Raw genomic sequence first — 9,630 nt, 5'->3', positions numbered from 1 at the left:
ATCTTTGACAAACCTGACACAAACAAGCAATGGGAAAGGATTCCCTGTTTAATAAATGGTGTTGGGAAAACTGGCTAGCAGGGGGCAGAAAGCAGAAACTGGACCCCTCCTGACACCTTACACTAAAATTAACTCCAGATGGATTAACGACTTAAACATAAAACCTAACACCATAAAAACTGTAGAAGAAAACCTAGGCAAAACCATTCAGAACATAGGCTTAGGCAAGGACTTCATGACTAAAACACCAAAAGCATTGGCAACAAAAGTCAAAATAGACAAATGGGACCTAATTAAACTCCAGAGCTTCTGTACAGCAAAAGAAACAATCATTAGATGGTGTGGCAATTCCTCAAGGATCTAGAAATAGAAATACCATTTGACCCAGTAATCCCATTACTGGATATGTTCCCAAAGGATTATAAATCGTTCTATTATAAAGACACATGCACATGTATGTTCATAGTGTCACTGTTTACAATAGCAAAGACCTGGAACCAACCCAAATGCCCATCGATGATAGACTGGACAAGGAAAATGTGGCACATATACACCATGGAATACTATGCAGCCATAAAAAGCGATGAGTTTGTGTCATTTGTAGGGACGTGGATGAACCTGGAAACCATCATTCTCAGCAAACTGACACAAGAACAGAAATCAAACACTGCATGTTCTCACTCATAACTGGGTGTTGAACAGTGAGAACACATGGACACAGAGAGGGGAGCATCACACACTGGGGTCTGTTGGGGGCGGCCCAGGGATGGACAGTTGGGGGGGTGGGGAGGTCTGGGAGGGATTTGATTTCATGGGGAGAAATGCCGGATGTAGGTGAGGTGGGGAATGGAGTCAGCAAACCACATTGCCATGTGTGTACCTATGCAACAACCCTGCATGATCTGAACATGTACCCCAGAACCTAAAGTACAATAAAAAAAAAAGATTTTAGGCTGACACAGTAAGGGTTTCTAGGTATAGGATTATGTCGTCTGCAAACTGAGATAGTTTTGAGTTCCTCTCTTTCTATTTGAATACAGTTTATTTTTTTCTCTTGCGTGATTGCCCTGGCCAGAACTTCCAATACTATGTTGAATAGGAGTGGTGTGAGAGGGCATCCTCATCTGTGCCAATTGTCAAGGGGAATGCTTCCAGCTTTTGCCCCTCCAGTATGATATTGGCTGTGGGTTTGTCAGTGGTGATATCCTCTTTATCATTTTTATTGTATCTATTCGATTCATGTCTATTTTCTTCTTTATTAATCTATCTCTCTCTTTTATTATTTTTTTCCAAAAAGCAGCTCCTGGATTCATTGATTTTTTTTTTTGGAAGGGGTTTTCATGTCTCTGTCTCATTCAGTTCTACTGTGATCTTGGTTATTTCTTGTCTTCTGCTAGCTTTGAGGATTGTTTGCTCTTGGTGCTCTAGTTCTTTTAGTTGTGACGTGAGGGTGTCTATTTGAGATCTTTCTAGCCTTTTGATGTGTGCATTTAGTGCTATAAATTTCCATCTTAACACTGCTTTAGCTGTGTCCCAGAGATTCTGGTACATTGTTCTCACTGGTTTCAAAGAACTTCTTGGTTTCTGCCTTAATTTCATTATTTACCCCTGTGTCATTCAGGAGCAAGTTGTTCCATTACTAAGTGGTTTGGTTTTGAGCCAGTTTTTTAATCTTGAGCTCTAATTTGATTGCACTGTGGTCTGAGAGACTGTTTGTTATAATTTCTGCTCTTTTGCATTTATTGAAGAGTGTTTTACTTCCAAATTATGTGATTGATTTTAGAGTAAGTGCTATGTAGCACCGAGAAGAATGTATATTCTCTTGTTTTTGGGTACAGAGTTCTGTAGATACCTATCAGGTATGCTTGATCCAGAACTGAGTTCAAGTCCTGAATATTCTTGTTAATTTTCTGTCTAATATTGACACTAGGCTGTTAAAGTCTCCCACTATTATTGTGTGGGAGTCTAAGTTTCTTTGCAGGTCTCTACAAACTTGTTTTATGAATCCCGGTACTCCTGTGTTGGGTGCATATATATTTAGGATAGTTATCTCATCTTGTTGAATTGATCCCTTTACCATTGTGTTCTTTGACATTTGTTGGTTTAAACTCTGTTTCATCAGAAACTAGGATTGCAACCCTGCTTTTTTTCTGCTTTCCGTTTGCTTGGTGAATTTTCCTCCATCTGTTTATTTTGAGCCTATGTATGCCTTTGCATGTGAGATGGGCCTATTTAATACAGAACAGTGATGAGCTTTGACTTTTTATCCAGCTTGCCATTCTGTGTCTTTTAATTGGAGCATTTAGCCAATTTACATTTAAGGTTAATATAGTTATGTGTGAATTTGGTCTCATCATCATGATGCTAGCTGGTTATTTTGCAGACTTGTTGAGGTAGTTGCTTATGGTGTCATTGGTCTTTATACATCAGTATAAAGACCAGTTTTTGCAGAGGCTGGTAATGGTTTTTTCTTTCCATAATTAGCGCTTCCTTCAGGAGCTCTTGCAAGGCAGGCGTGGTGGTGACAAATACCCTGAGCATTTGTTTGTCTGAAAAGGATTTTGTTTTTCCTTCACGTATGAAACTTAGTTTGGCCAGATATGAAATTCTGGTTTGGAAATTCTTTTCTTTAAGAATGTTGAATATTGGCTTTCAGTCTCTTTTGTAGAGTTTCATCTGAGAGGTCTGCTGTTAGTCTGATGGGCTTTTCTTTGTAGGTGACCTGGCCTTTCTCTTTGGCTGCCCTTAACATTTTTCCCTTCATTCCAACCTTGGAGAATCCGATCATTATATGTCTTCGAGTTGATCTTCTCATGGAGTATCTTACTGGGGTTCTCTGGATTTCATGAATTTGAATGTTGGCCTGTTGAGGCCAACATATCATCTTGTCTCCTGGATGATATCCTGAAGTTTGTTTTTCAGCTTGTTCTGCTCTCCCATCTTTTTCAGGTACCTCAATCAGTTGTAGGGTCAGTGTTTTTACATAATCCCATAGTTCTTGGAGGTTTTGTTCATTCATTTTCATTCTCTTTCCTCTAATCTTGTCTGCCTGTCTTATTTTAGCAAGATAGTCTTCAAGCTCTGAAATTCTTTCCTCTGCTTGGTCTGTTTGGTTACTGATACTTGTGGTTGCATTGTGAAGTTCTCGTGTTCTGTTTTCCAGCTCCATCAGGTCATTTATGTTCATCTCTAAACTGGTTATTCTGGTTAACAGCTCCTGTAATGTTTTATCATGGTTCTTAGCTTCTTTGTATTGGGTTAGAACATGATCCTTTGGCTCAGTGGAGTTTGTTATTACCCACCTTCTGAAGCCTGCTTCTGTCAATTCATCCATTTCAGCCTCCACCTAGTTCTGTGCCCTTGCTGGAAAGGTGTTGCAATCATTTGGAGGAGAAGAGGCACTCTGACTTTTTGAGTTTTCAGTGTTTTTTTTGCTGATTCTTTTTTATTTTCTTGAGTTTATCTAGCTTTGATCTTTGAGGCTGCTGACCTTTGGATGGGGATTTTATAGGGACTTTTTTGTTGATGCTGTTGTTATTTTCTGTTTGTTTTTCTTTTCACAATCAGGTAGGTCCCTCTTCTGCAGGAATTCTGTGGTTTTTCTGGGGGTCCACTCCAGACCCTTTTTGCCAGGGTCCCTCCTATACCTGGAGGTTTCACAAGTGGAGGCTGCAGAACAGCAAAGATGGCTGCCTTCTCCTTCCTCTGGGATCTTTGTCCCAGAGGGGTACAGACCTGATGTCAGTGGGAATGCTCCTACATAAGATGCCTGGCAAACCCTGTGGAGGGGATCGCACCTAGTCAGGAGGCATGGGATCCAGGACTTGCTTAATGAAATACTGGCTGCTCTTGGTGGAGGAGGTGCACTGCGCTGGGGGGAATCCCACTCATCTGACTGCCCAGATTCCTCAGAGCCAGCAAGGGGAAAGACTAAGTCTGTTGATCTGTAGAGACCATAGCTGCCTCTACCCTCAGGAGCTCAGTCCCAGTGGTCACTGTTTTCCATTGAGTATTGATGTGTTTTGGGAGATGAAAAAAATGTTTAATTAATTTAGAGGTACTTGGCCATTTCATTGTGGACTTGTGAGATTTAGTCTCCACATGTGCTTTCACTTCTCTTTCTCTACCATGTCCAGTCTCAAATTCTTCTCTGTACATTGTACTATTGTACCAACCGTATGCTGTTGGTTATTTACCTCCCTAAACCACTTGCCTTTATGCTTTCATCTGTTATTTAAATAACACAGTCATTTAGCCTTATTTTTTCAATAATGCCTGGATTATGCTGGAGATAATGTAATCAATCTCATTTCTACTATCTGACTTCTTGTTACAGTAGATAGCTAGTCAGGCATGAGCAGGGCAAGAGGGGCTCTCCCATACCCCACCAGGAAAGTCAGATGACCATCAGCTGATGGTCAGGCAGATGTTAACTGTCTCTCTAAAATAATAATTGGTTACAGCCAGCACCAGGGAAAGGCAGTTTCCCAACAGGTACAAACACCTGAAACTGATAATCAGCAGCTTCCCCAGAAGATCTCAGGAGCTCGGTGAGTGGGCTTGAGTATGCTCATTAAGAGGCAAAGCGATGGGGTTTAACCGGTATATGACCTTTAGGGGGCATTCCAGCAGGACAGGGAAGAACACCTCAGGTGAGCATGCAGACAACTCCAGTAACACCGCGCATGCTCACCTCCCAAGTGCTAACAGGCCACTGTGCATGCAGGCAGCTCACCCTAAGGGAATAATCAAGGGAAACTGGATGCAAGATGCTGGAAGTAAGCCTGCATATAAAACCGTAAGTCTAAGGTCAAATGGACCTTGAACAAAATGCCCACTTGTTCCTCTTCCAAGTGTACTTTACTTTCTTTGCCTTCCTGCTCTAAAGCTTTTTAATAAACTTTCATCCTGCTCTAAAACTTGCCTTGGTCTCATCTTCAGCCTTATGCCCCTCAGTTGAATTCTTTCTCCTGAGGAAACAAGAATTGAGGTTGCTGCAGACCCATGTGGATTTGCTGCAACACACAGAAAATAGAGTCACAGTATTCACAATGTTAAAAATTAAATTAGCAATATCTTGATACAAAGCACAACAGTTAATCCACAAAGTTGAAAAAAGACAGTTGTTACTCATGATTACAACCCACTTAGGTTTCATACTTAAGTAGTACCTCTTGGAGTGATATGGATTATCTGTGAACCTCAAATTGTGGTTGCCAACATCAATGGTTGTGGGAGAGAACAGTGACAGTGATTAAGGAAGATAAATAATCTCTGCTGTCTGCATTTGGCACTAAAAACAATGTTGCTTTCAGACCCCAGTTTTTGGGCTGCTGTATGAATTTTGTACTTTCTCCTCAACTGTCTGGCTCCTTTGTCACTGATGTACTTTAGGGGACTTCAGTAAGATGGTTTTTGAGGTTGTATTTCTTTCTCCCCATGAAGGTTTCGGCCCTTACACTGAAACTGTGTTTCTCACTGCCCTCCAGAGATACTCCATTTGTAACCCTTAGTCAGAGACACCCAGGACCAGCACCTCCTATTTTCCTATATTTGTATCTTTGGTGCTGATGTTGGCCTGTTAGTTCCCCTCCAAGAAGGTTCTTAGCTCCTTGTAAGCATTGGAGTCTGCTAGTTAGCAAGGAGCTGAGCTCTACCTCATTGGACAATGTAAAGAATATTTCCCTTGGAGACCACAGTACTTTCCATTGCCCTTAGATTGGGGCAACATCTTCTTCCCAGATCTATACTTTTATAATTAAGTCATCATGCTCAAATGATTCTTCAGCTCAAAAAAAGAAATCTGGGGCCAGGCTCAGTGGCACATGCCTGTAATTCCAGCACTTTGGGAGGCCGAGGTGGATGGATTACTTGAAGCCACAGTTTGAGATCAGCCTGGCAAACATGGAAAAACCCCATCTCTACTATAAATACAAAAATTAACTGGGCATGGTGGTACACGCCTGTAGTCCCAGCTACTCAGGAGGCTGAGGCATGAGAATCACATGAACCCGGGAGATGAAGATTGTGCCACTGAGATTGAGGTTGGCGCTGAGATCGTGTCATTGCACTCCAGCCTGGGCAACACAATGAGCCTCTGTCTTAAAACAAACAAAACAGATCTGCTGTGTGGTGACTTGGTGGTTCTTGCCCTTATGGATCTTTGTCTGGCAGTTTCCCTAAATCCAATTTAATTTCTATCTACTAGAAGTTAGGGAATTTGAGGACATGCATGACATTCTTTTATCTTTGTAATTTCTATACATATTTCTATCACCTAGAATAGAAGCTCATAAATACTTGTTTGATAAGTGAAGTTCGTGTAGTCTACAGATGCCTTCGTATGGATGGCAAAACAATACAAAGGTATTTGAAATATTAGTACAGAGGAAGAGAGAATATTTATCCATTTATTTCTTAACTGAAAACCTAAATTTTATTCTACCCTTGATTTTTCTGAAAGTGTCTGAAGAAAGGAACTATACCGATTAATACTATAAGCTCAGACTCTGTAGAACAACAGAAAGTTTAGTCTAGGGTTACAGATGACCAGACAGTAACTGCATATACCATGTACATTTTTAAGGGAGGTAAGACCACTAGTTACCTGTAGGGAGAAAGCACACATTAAGTAAATAACAGTTTAGCTGAATGCTAGAAGAGCAAGACACATATAATGTAATGATGAACAAATACATTTGATGGATTAGGAGAAGAAAGAAGGGCAGCAAGGCACATGGGGTCATCTGGACAGTGAGATATGGGCACACAAGGGGTAAGAGAAAGGCAGCCAGACAGGACAAGTTAGGAAAGAACACTTACTTACTTGTTACATGTACAGTCAGTTTCCAGGATGCAAACCAATGGTAAAACCCTCCAGTATTTAAACCCATGCATCAGACTCTAAACCACTGAGGCCATAAAACATATTGCTTTGTAGCCCTGTTACTCTGCATGATGCTGAGCACCAACCAGCATCTTGATGAGTTTGCTGACACATTGAATGGGGACTCTGCCTTTCTCCTTGCAGGAAACTCTCCCTGGAGCCCATTCCTTTTGGTCTGTGGAATTGTCCCCTAGGACCCAATAGCACACATCAGTACCTAGGATGTTCATAAAGTACTTTTGATGATATTAAAGCCGAAGCCTTGAGCTGTATTTCATACCCCAAGACTCTGACTCAACATTTCATCTTCAATTGCTTGATGGAGTACATTCTAATTTTTAGAAAACCGTTCAATTTTCCTATATACCACAAGATGAATAGGAATATCTCCTGCAAGGGAGGCCCTAAGTTGGAACTGCAGTGAGTCCTGGAGTCACTTAATACAATACAATGGAAATAAAAGTCATCTCCTTCTGTTGTTCCATTTCTCCTTTTGCATGAGCAAATGGGAAGGGAATCATCTTTAGGGCATTATGTATTCATTGAGGGGCTGTGACCTTAATCCATAAAGCTCTATACAGTTTATGCTTTGATTACCTTAAAGCCTGCCTCCCGCTATACTTGTCCCAGACAATCAAAATCGCCTCACAATGTGCCTGCTAAAGTTCAGTTGCAGTGGGCCCAAGACCAAGCCATCTGGCAAATAGCGTTTGGCACAGGGCTTCTCTCCTTAAGGTGATCTGACCGTCCCACATCGTTTGCCTGGAAATCTCCCTTCTTGCCATAATGCTTGGCCGGTTTTCAAAACTCATATTATTGGATAGTATAGTAATTAACAAAAGTAAACTGTAATAATTAATCAGATGAAACAAAGTCTTCATGAGGAAGTTACATGTGCTTCTAAATGATGAAGATGAAATTTATAAGTTTTTTGTTATTATATTAGTGAAAAAAGTATAAATTTAACTGGGGGTAGAAAGGAAAGAACAAATATTTTTGGAGACCCTACTACATGTCAGAAAGTTGATGTGTTTTCTTACCTGACTCACAACTCTATGATGCAGATCTCATTATTCTTATTTTACAAATGAAGAAACTGGGGAAAGGTTAAGTAACACCTCTAAAGGCACATGAATAGTAAGTAATAACATCGAAATTCAAATCTAAGTGTGCAGCCTCCAGATATTAGGTCTTTACAGTTTGTGACCTAAATAATCTTTTTCTGAACTGTTTTTCTTTACAGCTGTAACTCATTTCTTCTTTACCTTGCCATTTTATATCATCTACCATCTTTTCATATTTCTTCATCATTTATCCTTGAGCATCTCTTTAGTTACCCTTTAAAATAACTATATTTCTAATTTCCTTTCTGGTCTGTAACAGCTTAAGCCATTGGTATCTTTTCTTTACCAGTTTATTAACCCCCTAAATGGCCTCATATTTATTCTCTTTGTTCTCTACCCATGATCATTGTTGAGGAAATAAATTGCTCAAAATCCTACAATAGGCTTACATCACAACTTAAAGTAAAATTCTCTCTTTTGGTGGCCAAGAAGGTCCTTTGTGATCTGTGCCCTCACTTTTCTCTCTCCTCTTGTCCCTGCCACTGCCCTGCAAGTTCAGCTCACTCCAGCCACACCGGTCCTCCTGCAGGATCTTGCAGGCCAAGCTCATTCCTACTTTTGCACTTGCTTCTCCCCTGTCTTCCCTCTGATCTTATCTTGGTTCACTCTTTTACTACATTCAGAGCTCTGATCACCATTCCCTCTTAAGAGAGAACTCCCTTGATTCTCTATTTCTCAAATAGCTGTCAGCTAGTCCCACTCTAATCCCTTACCCCGTTTCACTCTTCTTCATAGAACTTATGACAAACTACCTGAGACTGTAGTAGTCTTAACATCAACTTAGTCTCTTTTTGTCTGTCTCCTGTCACTAAAATATAGGCTCCATGTAGAGGGGGACATTTTCTGTCTTGTCTGTCCTGTGTCTCAGGGTCTAGAACAGTGCCTGGTTGGAGTAGGCACTCTGGAGACACTTGTCGAATGAATGAAGATATACTTTCACAAATGCTTCAGTAGTATTCAAAGTGATCTTAGCAAATTGCCCTTTTGGCCTTTGAATTACTCCTTCTCTTTTGTTTGTTACATTCTTTAGTTATATTCTTACTCTAGCAATTGATTACATACTGCCTTATGATATATTTTATATTAGATGACTTTTATACAATATTACTATTGTGTATTTCTTTTTTTTATCTCATTGGCAAGGACCACAGTAACTTAAGCATGACCTGTACTACTCTTGGTATTTCCCATAGCAATGCAGTTTATATGATACCCCATAGCAGAAATCTACAGCCACTTTTATATTTGATGATGAAGCTAATAACATATTATTAAATACCTACTATGTGCAACACAGTATTATAAGTCCTGTTTTCATATTATTTCTTTTATCCTTTTGAGGATAAAGTAGGAATTCTCATTCTCATTTTGTGGTTAAGAAAACTGGTTGTGCAAGAAGTGACTTGCTTAATTAGGGCTGTACACATAAGAAAAGGTAAAAGCCTACAGTAATCAAAACAGCATGGTACTGGTACCAAAACAGAGATACAGACCAATGAAACAGAACAGAGGTCTCGGAGACAACACAACATATCTACAACCATCTGATCTTTGACAAACCAGACAAAAACAAGCAATGGGGAAAGGATTCCCTGTTCAATAAATGGTGTTGGGAAAGCT

The sequence above is a fragment of the Cebus imitator genome, unplaced genomic scaffold (assembly GCF_001604975.1).
Source record: "Cebus imitator isolate Cc_AM_T3 unplaced genomic scaffold, Cebus_imitator-1.0 Scaffold56, whole genome shotgun sequence".
Classification (NCBI taxonomy): domain Eukaryota; kingdom Metazoa; phylum Chordata; class Mammalia; order Primates; family Cebidae; genus Cebus; species Cebus imitator.
This window is presented reverse-complemented; position numbering follows the sequence as displayed.